The 18858-nt window shown below is 43.1% G+C and overlaps 1 protein-coding gene across 1 annotated transcript in view; it reads left to right on the forward strand.

Annotated features, from left to right (window-relative positions):
- Positions 1-5621: 5621 nt before the first annotated feature.
- LOC126475511 (uncharacterized) overlaps positions 5622-18858 on the forward strand; it is a 350378-nt gene continuing 337141 nt past the window's right edge. Inside the window, exon 1 of the mRNA XM_050103427.1 lies at positions 5622-5891. The gene's annotated coding sequence lies outside the window, so the exon portion shown is untranslated. The remainder of the gene's footprint in view (positions 5892-18858) is intronic.

The raw sequence follows: 18858 nt of genomic DNA on the forward strand, positions 1-18858 counted from the left end.
CAATGTGTCAATCCTCATTTCAGTGCAAATGTTCTCTTTACGGATGAGTCTTTATTCCAAAGTGATCAAATTGTAAATTTTCACAATCAACATGTATGGGCTGACGAGAATCCGCACGCAATTGTGCAATCACGTCATCAACACAGATTTTCTGCGAACGTTTGGGCAGGCATTGTTGGTGATGTCTTGATTGGGCCCTATGTTCTTTCACCTACGCTCAATGGAGCACGTTATCATGATTTCATACGGGATACTCTACGTGTGCTGCTAGAACATGTGCCTTTACAAGTACGACACAACATGTGGTTCATGCACGATGGAGCTCCTGCACATTTCAGTCGAAGTGTTCGTACGCTTCTCAACAACAGATTCGGTGACCGATGGATTAGTAGAGGCGGACCAATTCCATGGCCACCACGCTCTCCTGACCTCAACCCTCTTGACTTTCATTTATGGGGGCATTTGAAAGCTCTTGTCTAAACAACACCGGTACCAATTGTAGAGATTCTTCGTGCTCGTATTGTGGACTTCTGTGATACAATACGACATTCTCCAGGGCTGCATCAGCGCATCAGGGAGCCCATGCGACGGCAAGTGGATGAATGTATCCTCGCTAACGAAGGACATTTTGAACATTTCCTGTAACAAAGTGTTTGAAGTCACGCTGGTACGTTCCGTTGCTGTGTGTTTCCATTCCATGATTAATGTGATTTGAAGAGAAGTAATGAAATGAGCTCTAGCATGGAAAGTAAGCGTCTCCGGACACATGTCCACATAACATATTTTATTTCTTTGTGTGTGAGGAATGTTTCCTGACAGTTTGGCCGTACCTTTTTGTAACACCCTGTATAACTCACCATTACAGACAAACCTATAGCACTTTAAAGCTATGTGTATCTCACTTATTAAGTGTAGCCGGCCGGTGTGCCCGAGCGGTTCTAGGCACTGCAGTCCGGAACCGCGCTGCTGCTACGGTCGCAGGTTCGAATCCTGCCTCGGGCATGGATGTGTGTGCTGTCCTTAGGTTAGTTAGGTTTAAGTAGTTCTACGTTCTAGGGGACTGATGACCTCAGATGTTAAGTCCCATAGTGCTCAGAGCCATTTGAACCATTTATTAAGTGTAAGTGTTGTAAACAAACTTATAAAGGTGTTACTGTTTTGTAGATGTCTGATGAACGAAATAGCAGTGCCTGTGTTTTCAGCAAGTTTGATGCAGTGTCCCTTCAGACTCGCATGTGTGTCCGAAGGAACTTGCATCGTACTTGTTAATGACACAGGCACCGCTATTTCGTATTTACGCGCCAATAGCAGGCCCTCGACTCTTAATAGACACGTCCGTTCTGCACGGGAATACACGTAACGTATGAGTGCCAGTTGGGACACAAGGACAATGACACATAGAAGTTTAGGGCTGGCCGTCATTTCTGCATGGATAGCCGAAGCAGTTACGGCGACCGCTCAGGCAAAGCAGAATATCTGGTTCGAGTCCCGGTTCGGCACAAATTTTCACTGGCGTCATTCCAATATACAGCCGAAGGTCGTTCATACTCGCAACTGGGAATACATTTCCTGGAAATATTTTAGACCTTGCAGCTATATAAAGGCAGCACCTTATCGACGGTTTCACCATAGAGACCGTGATGTCGATACAGTGACTATGGTTACTAAAGTTAATAAATCACTCAAGAAGGCTAGGAGAGTTTTTCTGCTAGAAGGAGCAGATAAGCTTTTGTTAGCATCTCACTTAGACAGTGAATTGAGATCATTTAGTTCCAGTATGATGGACATAGAGGAATTAGGGCAAATTTTAAACAGATGGTAAATTGCGCTCTGGAGAAGTATGTGACTAGTAACTGGATTAAGGACGGAAGAGACCACCGTGGTTTAATAACGAAATTCGGAAAATGCTGAGGAAGCAAAGGCTGTTGCACCCTCGGTTCAAAAGAGAACGTGCAAATGACGACAAGCAAAGGCTAGTAGAGATTAGGGTTAACGAGTTACGTGCGTCTGTAAAAGGATCCATGCGCGGAACATACTCAGCTACCTCTCACACCTGGTTGAGAACCGAAAAAAATTATGGTCCTATGTAAAACTGCCAAGCGGCTATAAGGCTTTTCCATCCAGTCACTCGTTGACCAGTCTGGTGAGGCAGTAGAAGATAGCAAGAAGAAAGCCGAAGTTTTAAATTTCGCGTTTAAGAAATTGTTCACGTAGGAGAATCGAACAAACATACTGTCGTTTGACCATTGCACAAACTCCCGTAAGAATGACATAGTAATAGTCCTCCCTGGCGTAGAGAGTAATGTCCTCCCTGGCGTAGAGAAGCAGCTGAAAGAGTTGAAAACAAGTAAGTCGCTACGTCCGGATGGAAACCCAGTTCGGTTTTACATTGGCCCCTTCCTTAGTTTGCCTCTATCGCGAATCTCTCGCCCACCGCAAAGTCTCAAGAGAACGGGAAAGATCGCAGGTGACTGCTATCTATAAGAAGGGTAAAAGAAAGGATCCGCAAAATTACAGACCAATATCCTCAACACTGGTTTGCTGCAAAATTCTTGGACATATTCTCAATTCGAATGCAATAAATTTCCTTGAAACGTAAAAGTTTCTGTCCACAAATCAGAACGGTTTTAAAAAGCATCGCTCTTGCGAAACTGAGCTTGCCCTTTTTCTCATATTATATATTGCGAACCATGAATGAAGGGCAACATGCAGATTCCATATTTCTGGATTTCCGAAAAGCATTTGACGTGGTGCACCACTGCAGTCTTTTAACGAAGGTAGGTGCGCACAGAATAGGTTCCCTGATATGTGAATGGCTTGAAGACTTCTTAAGTAATAGAACGGTGAGTGTTTAACAGAGACATGGATACTGTCAGGAACGCTCCAGGGAAATGTTATAGGACCTCTATTATTTTATATATACATAAATGGTTCAAATGGCTCTGAGCGCTATGGGTTCAAAATGGCTCTGAGGACTATGGGACTCAACTTCTCAGGTCATCAGTCCCCTAGAACTCGGAACTACTTAAACCTAATTAACACCTAAGGACATCCATGCCCGTATATACATAAATGATCTGTCGCATAGGGTGGATAGCAGTCTGTAGTCGTTTGCTGATGATGCTTTGGTGCACGAGAAGGTGTCGTGGTGTCGTCATTGAGTGACTATAGGAGGCCGGGAGTACAGTAGTGGAAATCAGTATAAAGGCACCGTTCCTACAGTGATAATATACGAAGTCTGAAGCATATATGTATCGAGTTTATTATAAAAGTAGTAGATCCATATAAGACATGAACACTCGTGACTGAATTACAAATCTTCTTTCATAACAAAAGTAACAAAATTAGGCGTTTGCATTTCCTGTATGGAAATTGGTATAAAGGCAGTCACCGTTCTCTTGTGTTATCCCATTTTTAGTACTTTGTCCAACTTCCGTTCTTCCCAGTTACCTCAAATTTCATCATCATTCATGCACGGGGCAAGATTGGACTGAGAAGAGGTTGGGAATTTGTGCGGGCGCTGTTAACCGCGCAGTTCAGCGCCCCACAATCCAAACATCATCACATCATCAAAAATTCTCTTCAGTAATGATTTTGTTAGGATTTGTAATTCTTGCAGTGAAATTGTCGCTCACTCTTTTCCTACCGCTCTCTTCAGCTCACATACGGCCTTAAATTGCCGTCCATCGTTACAAACACGCCTTGTAAGGATTCGCCCTAAGTTTTCCACGGGGTTCAAAGTCAGGCCGGGGCAAGACATCTTCAACCATTATTCCAACCGGCCATGTTAATTTTCCTGCAAATATCCATGCCTTTGTGCTGGTTTCCACCACTCTACACCTAACGGATGAGTGTAGTTTGTGACACATGGACGATGACGTATGGAAGTTTGTGCCTGGCCGTGGTTCGTGCACGGATAGCCGAAGCAGTTACGGGACTAGTCACGTGACGCGGGAAATCACTGTCGTCATTTCAGTATGCAGCCCATGGTGGTACACATTCCCAATTGCGAATGCATTTCCTGATGTCTGATTGTGTTTATTGATCAGCACCTCTAGCGAGACATCACTTGTCACTTTAATGTGAGCGTAGGTTGTTGTTGTTGTGGTCTTCAGTCCTGAGACTGGTTTGATGCAGCTCTCCGCTATTCTATCCTGTGCAAGCTTCTTCATCTCCCAGTACGTACTGCAGCCTACATCCTTCTGAATCTGCTCAGTGTATTCATCTCTTGGTCTCCCTCTACGATTTTTACCCTCCACGCTGCCTTCCAATACTAAATTTGTGGTCCCTTGATGCCTCAGAACATGTCCTACCAACCGGTCCCTTCTTCTTTTCAAGTTGTGCCACAAACTCCTCTTCTCCCCAATTGTATTCAATACCTCCTCATTAGTTATGTGATCTACCCATCTAATCTTCAGCATTCTTCTGTAGCACCACATTTCGAAAGCTTCTATTCTCTTCTTGTCCAAACTAGTTATCGTCCATGTTTCACTTCCATACAAGGCTACACTCCATACATATACTTTCAGAAACGACTTCCTGACACTTAAATCTATACTCGATGTTAACAAATTTCTCTTCTTCTGAAACGATTTCCTTGCCATTGCCAATCTACATTTTATATCCTCTCTACTTCGACCATCATCAGTTATTTTGCTCCCCAGATAGCAAAAGTCCTTTACTACTTTAAGTGTCTCATTTCCTAATCTAATTTCGTCGGCAACACCTGACTTAATTCGACAACATTCCATTATCCTCTTTTTGCTTTTGTTGATGTTCATCTTATATCCTCCTTTCAAGACACTGTCCATTCCGTTCAACTGCTCTTCCAAGTCCTTTGCTGTCTCTGACAGAATTACAGTGTCATCGGCGAACCTTAAAGTTTTTATTTCTTCTCCATGGATTTTAATTCCTACTCCGAATTATTCTTTTGTTTCCTTTACTGCTTGCTCAATATACAGATTGAGTAACATCGGGGAGAGGCTACAACCCTGTCTCACACCCTTCCGAACCACTGCTGCCCTTTCATGTCCCTCGACCCCTATAACTGCCATCTGGTTTCTGTACAAATTGTAAATAGCCTTTCGCTCCCTGTGTTTGACTTCTGCCACCTTCAGAATTTGAAAGAGAGTATTCCAGTCAACATTGTCAAAAGCTTGAGCGTAGGTAACAATGTGATAACTTTGGACATTCGTCCTTCCAGTTTCACAATCTCGTCACGGAGGTAGGTCGCACAGAGCGATGACGTGTGGGCTGAAACTTGGTGTGTGACACCGTTATCGCATTTTTTTAATTCCCGAGTAGTAAACAAGTGAGTGGGTTGCCACAGACCAAAGTGGAGCCGAGTCCCGCTTTCGGACGGCGCGGCTCTTCCTGGGGGCTGGTCGGCGCGTCGTTATACAACGAATGGGCTGTCCGAGCGCCGCCCGCAGGTGACCGGCAGCCGGCCAGCCGGTTCGCCTTGGCTGTTGCCGGACGTGTCCGCCGCAGAGGCGTGGCGGCCCGGCTCTACCGGAGAAAGGAGAGCGACGGCGCCCGCCGTTGCAGCGCGGGAAAGGTCGCGGCGGGGTGGGGGTGGCGGCAGGGGGAGGGGGCAGAAAGAGACAGCGGCCGGCTTTTTGCAGCCGCGGGGATTTCGACTCGTGCGGGCGAACCGACTGCCCGACCAGCGCTCTTCACCGCTGCCCCAGTCCGCCGACTCCTGAGGACACGCGAAGCTGACGTGACCGCGGGGGATGCTCATTGCTCAGTGCCACCACCGGTGACGCTCTTCCGCATCTCTAGGGAAACCGACCGCGGCCAGTGCGACGTAGGGCGCGCATGTGAGAAGACAGTGTGTGCTGCACCTGCGCTGCCGACAGCTTATCTCGAGGGAGGAATAAACGACTAAGGTAGGTACGCCTGGTTGCCTTCTGTGTACAGTTTACGGCTGCGTTTCCCAGCAAATGCATTCCCTTTCCCGTCTCTACTGTTATCTCAACGACGATGTCGGCTCTTTTCGGCAACTTACGTATGTACTTATTAAGTTAACCCCATATGAATCTACACCCACTGGGTGTTTCGCAATTCATGTTACACACTTGTAGAGGTTGTAGAGCGGACATGGTAGGTCAAATTTTACATAGGAACCCATCCTCGGAAACGTCATCCAATGATGCTCTAGAGCGTCAAAGTTATAAGCACCGGCGCCTGTAATTGTATGTATATATAAAATGATTCCGTTATTATGTTACGAACTTTCTAGAATGATGGAGAAGAATAAATGTATCAATTTGAGGTAAACGTCTCTCTACCGAAAACGAACGAGTCGAAAATTATAAGCGAAAATCGTCCTGGTACCTCTGACTGTGGAATACATGTGCCGGTACTGTTGTTGCTAAGATTGTAGGATAGGCAAGTTTCAGAGGTGGCAGTATGGACCAAAACAAGTAAAAATGTCTGGTAAATATCGGCTCTAAAAGGCATACGCGAGGAGCTATGAGTAAGCATTTTAGAGTCCATATTTACTAGACGTTTTTTCTTAATTGGGTCCATACTATCACCCCTGAAACTTGCGTACCCTACAATCTCAGCAACAACAGTACCAATACATGTATTCCAGTTAGAAGTATCAGAACGGTTTTCACTTCTAACTTGCGACTCGTTCGTTTCCTGTACAGGGGACCTTGCCTCAAATTGATACATTTATCCTTTTCCATCACCCAGAAAGTCTGTAACATCATTACGGGATCAGCCTGTGTATACATCAATTTACTATAACTTTGATGCCCTGTAGCGTCGTTGGATGAAGTTTCCGGAAATGGGTTCCTATGCAAAACTTGGTCTACTAAGTGCCCTCTACAACCTCAAGAAGTGTGGAACATGAATTGTGAAACATCCTTTACATATTCATCCTTACTCTGGACAGCCAGTGTGAAGGACATGTCAGAGGATGCATGGCATTGTAACAGTTTCTAGTTTTTCCCGTTCCATTTACGTATGGAGAGCGGGAAGAACGACTGTTTAATTGTCTCTGTAAGCGCTGTCATTCTTAAAACTTGTCTTCGCGATCCCTGTGGTAGCGACACGTAGAGGGCTGTACTATATTCCCAGATTCATCATTTAAAGCTGGTTTTAGAAACTTTCAAAATAGGTTTCCACCGAATAGTTTGCATCTATTTCCAAGAGTCTGCAGTTCAGTTCCTTCAGCGTCTTCGAGACACTCTTTCAAGGGTCGAACAAACCTGTGACCATTCGTGCTGCCCTTCCTTTTATCCGTTCCTTTTTGGTGCAAGTTCCACACACTTGAGCAATATTCGAGGACTATGTGCAGTCTCCTTTGTTGACTGATTGAATTTACGCATTATTCTACCAATGAGCTGCAGTCTTCCAAGCTCTTTATCTACGACTGCGACTATATGATATTTTCATTTCATATCCCTATTCAGGTATTTTTATCAGCTGACCAATTCCAAATGTCCTCATTGGTATTGTAATCACAGAATGCTACTTTTCTGTGAGGTGCACAGTTTTACATTTCTGTATATTAGAATCCAGTTGCCAATCTTTGTACCACTTTGAAATCTTATCGAACTCTGACTGAATATTTTTGCCCCTTCTTTCAGGCTGTACTTCGTTATCAGTAACTGCTTAGTCTGGGAAAAGTCTGTGGTTAGTATTAATATTGTCTGCAAGATCATTTATATTCAACATAAAACAGCAAGCGACCCAATACCACCCTGGGATACACCAGGTGTTAGGAGAATGATTTTCCATCCAAGATAACTTGCTGCGTCCTCCCCACCAAATTACCCTCAATCCAGTCACAAATTCGCTTGATAACCCACACGATCGTACTTTCGACAGTATGCTTTTCGGGACTCGAGAAAGACTGTACCTAAGTCGCAGCCTTGATCCAAAGCTTTCATTACGTCATTTGAGAAAAGTGCGAACTGGATATGACATGATCAGTGTGTTTGGAACTCATGATGGTTCGCATGGAGGTGGTCATTCTGTTCGAGACACCTCACTGCATTTGAGCTTATAATATATTCTAAGAGTTTACGACAAATCGATATCAGAGATATTGGATGACAGTTTTGTAGATCACTTCTGCTATCCTTCTTGTAGATGGGTGTGACCTGTGTTTTCATTCCAACTACTCAGCACTTTTTTTTGTTCAAGGAATCTACGGTAGATTATAGTTAAAAGAGGGGCTAACGCAGCCGCAAGTTCGGTACAGAATATGACAGGGAGACCATCGGGCCCTGGAGCTATGTTCAATTGTAACGATTTCAGCTCTTTCTGAACGCTACTGACACTAACATCTATTTCAATCATCTTTCCAGTAGTACGAGAATTTAACTGTGGCAGCACTGCTGGGTTTTCCTTTGTAACGGGACATTTGAAAACGGAGCTGAACATGTTCTGCTTTTGCTTTGCTATCTTCAGTTTCAGTTTCTGTCTCATTCAATAGTGACTGGACACAAGTTTTGGTGCCATTAACAGCCTTTACATTCGACCAGAATTTCCCTGGGTTTTGTAAGAGATCTTTCGTTAATATTCTGTTGCGGTGGTCATTGAAAGCTTTACGCATTGCTCTCTTAGCCGGTAGTCGCGTGTCTTTCAACATCTCTCTGTCTATAGCCCTAAGCTTTCTTGTAAACCTAATACGGAGTAGTCTCTGTTTCTTTAGGCGTGTCATTACTGTGACTGTATACCATGGTAGGTGCCTCCCATCACGAACTGCTCTACTGGTTACATATCTGTCCAGTCCACGGTCAGTCATTCTTTTAAACTTGTGCCATAATTCCTCTACATGTCCCTATCCAAAGTTAAGAGTTTCAGATTCCACATTGGGATGTGACATAATTGCTTTTTTATCTAGTTTAGTGAACATATAAATCTTTGTACTTGATTCAGTTTCCCTTTGTACTTTGATAATCATTGTTGCTACAAATTCCTCATGGTAACCGGTACCAGTTTCGATGTGGACTTTCTCGAATAGGTGATGTCTATTTGTTGCTACTAGATCTATTTCCATCACGAGAGACTTTTGAACCATTAGTTCTAGGTAGTTCTTTGGAGAAAGCATTTATTAATATTTCACAGGATGACTTGTCAACCCTACCACTAACAAAACTGTTATTGTCCCAATTCATTGTTGGATGGTTAGTCTCCTCCGATGATTGCAGTATGATTGAGGTTTTTACTAATATTTTCGGTTACATCAGGAGTCGGATATTGTAAATTTTTTAAAAATATTCTTTTCAGGCTCCTATACACAGTCAGGGAGTTTCCGGGCAAATACCAGACGTTTTAGTGCTGGGTCAGAGAGAGTCTGAGATGGTAATATGTAGGAGGGGATTTTCAGTTTCCGCATCTGCCTTACAGCCAAGGAAAACCTCTCGAAAATCTTGGTCAGAACCGGGGAACAGCCCGCATCTCGTGGTCGTGCGGTAGCGTTCTCGCTTCCCACGCCCGGGTTCCCGGGTTCGATTCCCGGCGGGGTCAGGGATTTTCTCTGCCTCGTGATGGCTGGGTGTTGTGTGCTGTCCTTAGGTTAGTTAGGTTTAAGTAGTTCTAAGTTCTAGGGGACTTATGACCACAGCAGTTGAGTCCCATAGTGCTCAGAGCCATTTTTTGAACCGGGGAACAGGAATAGTTTTAGTGTACAGTGTGAGCATAAAGTCTTTTCCGAATACGAAAATTTATTTCTAAGGAACCATTTTAGGAACAGCTACACGGTTTGTTAAAGTGATAACTCATAAATGTTTTTTTTTAATTTTTATTTTTTTATGGGTACACTTCCACATGTTGTCCATTTTTTGCCCATAACACGTCTAGGTGACACTCACTTTCTCTCCATGTATTTACCAACTTCTTTTCCATTACCGTCTCTACAGCGCCTCGTATCCATGAGGGCGCTGGTGACCTCGCCGTTGAGCGCCCGTAACCACCAAACGCCTCTTACCCATGACGTACGAGTTTGCACATCTGGAACTGCTGAACTGAGCACGTTATCCATAACTTAACCCCGTAAAAAAGTCTAGAGAGATTATGTTTGCCGGCCGTTGTGGCAGAGCGGTTCTAGGCGCTTCAGTCCGGAACCGCGCTGCTGCTACGGTCGCAGGTTCGAATTCTGCCTCTGGCATGGATTTGTATGATGTTCTTAGGTTAATTAGGTTTAGGTAGTTCTAAGTCTAGGGGACTGGTGACCTCACATGTTAAGTCCTCTTAGTGCTCAGAGCCATTTGAACCAGATTATGTTTGGTGAACGTGGTGTCCATGACATTGGACCGGCTCTACCGATCCACCTGTCCGGAAAGGAGTCACCCAAGAAGAACTGCCAAACAAACAACCCTCAGTGTGGTGGTGTACCATCTTGAAGCACTTGAAATTCCTGTAACAGATGTTGTCAGAACACATTTAGAAATGTACGTATAAAAACTTCACGGGTTAAGCTATCGTTTCGAAAACACTGCACTGACATGTGGAAATGATGTTGTCAGAGGATATGTAGAAGTGTCTGTACCAATGCTTTGTGAGTTAAGCTAGCATCTGCAAATTACCACATAGATATGTTTTAGTGTATCCAATAGAGACGTTATTAGTTAAGCTGCCTAAAAAAATCGAAGCCTAATGTATGCGAAACTGTATTTGTTTATGAGTATACAGAGTCAAGTGATTGACTTGTTCGATAAGAATAGTGAATCTGAATACCTACCGATTACAGTGGGTGCGAACTTCGCTGATATTGTAAAAATCGTGAAGTATGTTAACTGAATGAGAGCACAGTTAACTACGAACAGCCACTTGCGTAGTGTTAGTTTATTTCCGTTAACTAGTGTTCGCACCTTTTCAGGCTCATCAACAGATGAGACATACAGAATATTCTTCATTCACGGTTGAATGTGACGCTGGGTACAGGTGGTACTGGTATTGATATCCGCATGGTAGTTTCCATTTCCATTGCCTGTCGGCGACACAACTGCGTGATTCTGTGGCCAGTGCGTTATGAAAAAGTATGCTACCAGGTGGATATCTACACCAGTACCGCCCACACTGCCGCTAGGAGCCACCTCCAGTACCCAGCAGCACACTACACACATGGATACGTATTTTCTGCTTACCTCTTCTGAAGAAGAGCCTGGCAATGTACTAGGACAGTCCAACGGAAATAAATATTTAGCAACTGACTCGTTACTGTTACCTGTGTCTATTCTAAGTTCTACATCGATAGTATTCACCACTATGAAACTCATGGGTGTGGGTACTTTTCGCTGTACCTTTACATTAGGTTGGTATCCCTGTCCATCTGCATGTGAAGCGCGGCAGGGATGACTGCTCAAATGCGTCTGAGTGCGCTGTAATACTTTTCACCTTCAAGCTCTCTACGGAAGCGACAAGTAGAGGGCTGTCGCATATTTTTGGAGCCTTCCCTAATACTGGTTCTTGAAACTTTGTGAGTATGCTTTCGCGTTATCCATGGCGTCTGTCTGTCTTAAAGCGTTTGCCAATTAAGGTTTTTCTGTATCGCCGTGCGCTCTTCAGTGAGCCAAATGAATCTGTAACTGTTCGTGCTACTCTTCTTTGTACACCCCCATTTGATGTGGGTCCTCAGCACTTGAACAATATTCTAGCATGAGTTACACGAGTGTTTTGTAAGCTACCTGTTTTGTAGACTTACTGTATTTCTTTTTTAAATGTAGCCTTTCGTGGACGGAAAAGTCATACTTATTAAAATATTCTTTGATTTTTCTCAATAGATAAAAAGAATTACCGCAGACTACAACAGGACTACAATATGTGTGAACCACAAGTCCAGTTATTCAATTCACATAAATAACTGGGTGTAACAATCTGTGGGGATATGAAATGGAACGATCACATAGGCTCAGTCTAAGATGAAACAGGTGGCAGACCGGTTCACAGGAAGAATACTAGGAAAATGCAATCACTTAACAGAATATTTCTGGCTAATGATGCTGTGGTGGAATGAATTTCTTGGACAAAAGCAACGTTCCGTTCCCATCAATGGAGGACATCTTTAAAGGGCTGAATGCTCGGGTCATGGTGTGAATCAAACAGTCACAGAACATACAACCTTCCCTCCTCCCCCTTGACTATGTCCTCCACAACTGGGGAAGAAACGTTGGATTTATCCAAGAAACTCATTCGACAAGGGCCAATTAGCCCAGAATATTCTGCTATGTAGCTGCGTTTTTCCGGTACGCTACCAATTTTCTGCGAATGGTCTCACTCTCAGTTTCGAAAAGACGCAACATATTCAGGCGATACATTACTGCAATGCCTGCGTTTTTCCCAATTGCTATGCAATTTACCTTCTAACATCCATGCATGTCCGGAGGATCGACACTACAGCGACTACGGCTGTTATGAAACACAGGAAATGTATTCGCAGTCGCGAATACGGACAACCATCAGCTGTATAGTGGAATAACGACAGCGAAAATTTGAACCGGACCTGAAATCGATCGTAATTCGGAATAACACAGACACTGCTATATTTATCCGTCGACACCGGGCCAACGATTTTCAAGTAAACTGTCTCCCCTGCACGGGAATATACATAATGGATGTAGGAGTACAAATTGTAGACCCATGGTTGACGACATGTGGAAGTTTGGGTGTGGCCGTGAGTCGTGCTTGGGTAGCCGAATGGTAAGGCGACCGCTCGCAATAAGCGGGAAATCTCGGATCGAGTTCCGGTAGCCGGCCGTTGTGACCGAGCGGTTCTAGGCGCTTCACTCTGGAACCGCGCGACCACTACGGTCGCAGGTTCGAATCCTGCCTCGGGCATGGACGTGTGTGATGTCCTTAGGTTAGTTGGGTCTAAGTAGTTCTAAGTTCTAGAGGACTGATGACCTCAGATGTTAAGTCCCATAGTGCTCAGAGCCATTTGAACCATTTTTCGAGTTCCGGTCCGGCACAAATTTTCATTCCCGTCATTCCATTATACAGCTGATAGTTGTCCATATTCGCAACTGTACATTTCCTGTACAACATATTCAGTTCTGCACATCTAGAGGTACTATGCCAGTGATATCACATGGCGAGGAAATAATAATTGGGGATGGGCACTTCAAAATTTTTAGATGTCCATATTGATGAGAATTTAAACTGGAGAAAACTCATTTTCTAACTCTTAAAATAACTTATTTCAACCACATTTGCGCTTAGAATCAGTGAATATCTTGGGGTGAGAAAAATTAGTAGGTTGACGTATTTTGCGTAGTTTAATTCAGTAATGTCACATGGAATAATGTTCTGGGGTAACTCAATTCTTTGAAAGAGAGTCTTCATTGCTCAGAAACGTACTGTGAGAATAATATATGGTGCTCACCCACAACCTGCGCAGACGGTCGGTCAGTGCGATTTAAGCAACGTGCAGTCATTGAATTCTTGACAGCAGGAGGTGTCACCCCAAAGGAGATTCATCAGAGAATGAAAGCAGTTTATGGTGATTATGTTGATGTGAATACTGTGCGTCGGTGGGCGAGTAAGTTTAAAGATGTTGAGGCGGGAACATCTGACCTGCGTGTCAAACAAGAGTTGGGCGTCCTGTGACAGCAACCACGGAGTTTCACAAGCAAAGTGTTGACAGATTGATTCACGACGATCTTTGTATCACTCAGAGAGAAACTGCAAGCACAATCGGCATTTCACAAGAACGAGTGGGTCACATTATTGCTTTGCTTGGCTATCGGAAGATCTGTGGACGGTAGGTGCACCGGATGCTGACCCCTGAAATGAAATCTTACCACCGCACGGCATCCTCTGTACATTCAAGATTTAGCACCCTCTGACTTCCATGTGTTCTCGATAGCGAAAGACGATCTGCGGGGACATCATTATGCTTCTGATGAAGACGTTGAGAGAAATGCGAGACTGTGGTTGCGGAAACAGAGTATCGACTTCTTCGGTGATAGCTTCAGTAAACTTGTTCATCGTTGGCGAAAAGTGAATATTGTTAATTAAAGATCACATTCTAAGGATTATTTATGCGTTTGATTTATTAAAATATTCCCATCCAAACCCAATTAAAGACGGTGGAGGCATTACTTTTCATTCAACCCCCGTAGTTTGTCGTAAATAATCCATTGCAGCTCAAAAGGAACAGTCATGTACATAAATACAATACAAGAGGAAAAATATGACATTCATTATTCACATCTATATTAGAAAACACCTTGCAGGTAGTCAGCATGTAACTGTATTTACAAATTAACGTGTAACGTGAGTGTAAAATGATTCCTTCCACATCATTACGAATATTCGTACAAATGATCCATGGAACATTAACTAACTACGAATCGGTGTCTGCCATCTCCTTTACCTTCGACTGAACTGATGTGATCGTTCCGTTTCATACCCCCACAAATTGTTACACCTAGCTATTTGTATGAACTGAACGACTCCAGTTGCGGCTCATTGATATTCCAGTCGTATGATACTGCGTATTATCTTTTGGGAAAACACGGGCTCTAGATTTTAAGCTGTGAAAGTAGTTCTAAGGTAGTGTTCGCCTTTGTCCTCAGTGATGGTCAGTACCTAACTAAAAGGTCCGCCTTAGGCCTTGGTAGAAGCAACGGTCTTTCCCCTGTAGTTGGTGTTCTGGAACTACTGGACGAACTCAAGGCTGTGAGGGTACTCATATCAATAATTGGACCAAAGAAATTGAATCGTACTCTTATGCAGCTTTGGTTTTCTAGAATATACATTGCTGAGTGCGAGGTTGGAGTCAGGGGACACTACTGCGCAGTTGCGCCATAATGACCAAGCGCTGTTGCGAGTACCGCACGATAACGGAAAGCGAAAGTCCGGCGTGTGCGGTGGTCGGATTTATCGTGGTAAGAGTCGTTTGCTTATAGGAGAATAATACAATCATTCGAATTTATATGTGCAATAGCAGAATAATTATCATGCAGAATCCAAGAAGTGAGACAGAATTACTGCGATGTGTGGTCTCTGTGTTGACACTCCCCTCTACGTCCCACAGAAACTCTCCAACTCACTGGACGAAGTTTCCGCCCGCAACATTCAATGTCTCATTCTTACATGAGTGCAACTTTCTTAATGGTAAGTTGGACAGTTAAGAGTGAAATTCAATCTACGTTTCCTAATCGCAGTGGAAACTCAGATGCGAGATGTCTAATCCTAATTATACACACATTCTTCAATTAATTTAATTAACTATCACTCTGCTTCTATTTTACATACAGACAAGCAGTATTTCTTGATCGTGTTTCTAATCTTAGCTGAATCACTCTACGGAGTTTTGGAATCTACCTGCAGTATGGAATATTCCTCCACTGCACTGGCGACCATTTCGTGGCATAAGTTCAGCCATGTTGATGTGAACGACAGTTGCAAGTGCAGCACGTTTGTTGCTTCACAACACTCTGAGGTAAATCGTATTTTTTAAAAATATTTTCTCGGTAGCAATGCGAAAAATGTCTGAATGAATATGTCTTCATTCAGCTTGATAAGATTTCCGCAAGTAGCCGAAAGGCCGAATAATTATTTTTAAATTTCATAAATCGTTGTTTCTCCGAGCTGGATTCCGTGCACGTGTAGTATTAATATCATTTTCATTTGCTTCGAAGAGAGATGATTAGTAATAAAATTGATTCCAGATGTTAAAGAATATGTTGTAATATCCCTCCTTAAAGCATAATCAAGAGGAAACATACGTCGATAGCTAAATATGCAACTTCGTACAAAAATTGTTCGAGAAATGTAGTCGATGTCGTTTAATGACACTTCACTACATTTTTATTGCATACAGTGTGGACCTGTGTATTCATTTGTATGGAACAACTGCACTTTACAGTCAGAAAACACCGCCCTTAATTAAGATCTTTGTTCCACATCTATCACTGAAAATGACAGACGAGCTCTTAGCATATCAGAAATCAGGGAAACTTGTTTTTCATGTTTGACTACTTTGCTAATATGGTATTAGCATGACCTAAACGGTCAGGGTCCAGCTTTCTATCGCTCCTGGAAATAATTTTGCCGTGTACCGTAACATGACTGACATATGTGACCCAAATTAGCTGCATGAGAAAAGATTCATAAGTATAATTTTCTTTGAGTTTCGGTGCTAATGCTCAGGCACCATTATGAATGGGTGGGTGAAATGTTTCGGCACCAAGAGAAAGACAATTACTTATTATTTCCTACGGGCGGACACTTTAGAAAAATCTTCTGTTGCCTAACCCAATTTTACAAATATCTTAGGGAGCATGAGACGTAGCTGCAAGGTGAGCGTGTACGTGGTACTAACCGTCTCTAAGGAATGAAGTAAGGAAGGTCAGGCTTTAACGTGTCGTCAACGAGGAGATCATTAAAGACTGAGCACAGCCTCGGAGACGGAGCGAGGTGTCGCCTTGGTAACACATTGGACTCGCTTTCGACCGGACGGAGACTTCTGTTGAGTCATTCAGATTTACGTTTGCTGTGTTTATCTAAATCGCATAGGTCCTTTCAGTCGAACATTGTCGTGCAATTCTGAATTTCTCAATGGGATTTCGGAATTTTATTTCTCAAGAGGTATTCATCAAATACAGTTTGGCTCTTGTGCTATATTTGTATGCGTTTCTCACGGGAATCCACAACAACCGCTCCAGAAGAACTCCCCGATGGTACGTTACCATTCAAGTGTACGGCCTCTCTCTTATTTACAAATTAACTATAGGCTGTCATGTTTCTTTGTTTTCAGTTAACCACTGGTGCTATCAATTCTGAAAACGAATGCCACAGAGGTCATGCAACAATAAACTACAATCGGAACGAATGACTGACGCTACGATTACTTTTTGTTCAGTTGTAACTCAGAAAGAGTGTGTTCCAGTCAACACTGTCAAACGTTTCCTTCAAATTTACAAGTGTTACAAACGCAGGCTTGCCTTTCTTCAGTTTAGGATAAGTCGTACAGCCAGTATTGCCTTGCGTGTTTGCACATTTCTTCGGAACTCTATCTGATCTTCCACAAATTCAGCTTCTATCATTATTTCCATTCTTCTGTAAATAAAAAGGGAGCGAAAGGTTGTACGCAGCTTGTACAGAAACCAGACTGTAGCTGTAAGAGTCGAAGGACTCGAAGGGGAAGTATTGTTTGAGAAGGGAGAGAGACGGGGTTGTAGCCTAGCCCCGATGTTATTCAATAAGTACGTTGGGCAAGCAGTAAAGAAAACCAAAGAGAAATTTGGAAAGGGAATTAAAATTCGGGGAGAAGGCACCAAAACAGAAAAGCGGCTGAACGGAGTGGATATTGTCCCGAAATTCTTACGAATTAAATTTCAAAAAATTTTTAAAGAAGGTGATGGAGTCGAGTCGTACTAAAACAGGCGATGCTGAGGGAATTAGGTAACAGGACACTACAGTAATAGACAACTTCTGCTTATAAGTGACTGCTGCTGAAGGAGGGGCATAGATGATACGGACTGGCAACAACAAGGAAAACATTTCTGAAAAATAGAAGTTAATTAACATCGAACATAAGTTTAAGTGTTAGGGAGTCGTTTCTGATGGAATCTGTCTAGATTGTAGACTCGTACAGTAGTGAAACGTCGATGACATCGATCTCAGAGAAAAAGAATAGAATTTTTTGAAACGTAGTGCTACAGAATAATGGTTAAGATTAAATGGAATCGGATTATTAATGAGGAGTTACTGAATCAAAGTGTTGAGAAAGCAACTTTATGGTACAACATGACTGCAAGAAACAATCGGTTGATAGGGCTCATCATTACGCATCAAGGAATGTCTATTTGGTAATGGAGGTAGTTTTAGGGTAAAGACTGTAAAGGGAGACCACGACTTAAATAGAGTAAGCAGGTTCAAATGAATGTAGCTTGCGGTAGTTACACGCGGTGAAGGGGCCTTGTATAGGATAGAATGGCATGGAGAGCTGCATCATACCAGTCTTCGGATTGAAGACTACAATAGCAACTGAGAAGATGGAATGCGAGATCTGGTGTGGCGATGAAACGCACACAGTTCGTAAAGTGACAGTGATGCCGCCCACTCAAATAGCGTAATTAGAGCGCCACATGAATCAAGTTTCCAGAATCGAATCCTTCGCTGTGCAACTGAGAATCGCCCCACAAAATTCTATAATCTTTCGCTACCTCACAGTGCAGAGCTAGCAGGAGATAGAACGTGGTTTAGCGACGACCTAAAATTTGTTTCGCGGTGGAACCTTTCACTCTACAGCGATAGACCATCGGTGAAAGCTAGAGATCCAAGAGAATGACCGCGCGTAACGCTGTTTCATTTACCGTTTACTACAACCTACATCTTCTTGTAAGGATGAAATAATATTCCGCCTTGAAACTGTACAGGGTAAATATGCTTTTCCCGACAAGTTTACAAACGTAACAAGATAGCCTCTGCCAAGTTTGGAACAGCAGAAAAGAACACGTGTTGCGTAGTGATGTGTGATCCGGTAAGTCAGTGTAAACGAATCGAAACGTCAGGTTTAGAGAGGGCAGAGCCACTCCTTTAATTTGTTTTGCCCTGCTAGGAACAGGAAATACAGCAGATATGCAGTACTAAACAACCTGAAACATAGTGACGAGCAGATTTATTTTTACTTAAGAGCAAATATTACCCTTCGCCTCATTAGAGACAGAACATTATCTGAGCTCTCAAAAGGCTATGGGAAGCATGCGAATGTGGCCTTGTTGAGCGATGTAGCCTGGTGCGGGAGGCGAGGGAACAAGATGGAAGGTATAACAAACCGTTACCTTCATGATCATTATAGTCAGAAAAATGCATCAGATTTTAAAGCAAATATAGTTCCATTCTGTTTTAATGTCCTTTTTTAAAGATTACCGGTTTCGAAGAAAA

Source organism: Schistocerca serialis, chromosome 4, assembly GCF_023864345.2.
Source record: "Schistocerca serialis cubense isolate TAMUIC-IGC-003099 chromosome 4, iqSchSeri2.2, whole genome shotgun sequence".
In the NCBI taxonomy this organism is placed as follows: Eukaryota; Metazoa; Arthropoda; class Insecta; order Orthoptera; family Acrididae; genus Schistocerca; species Schistocerca serialis.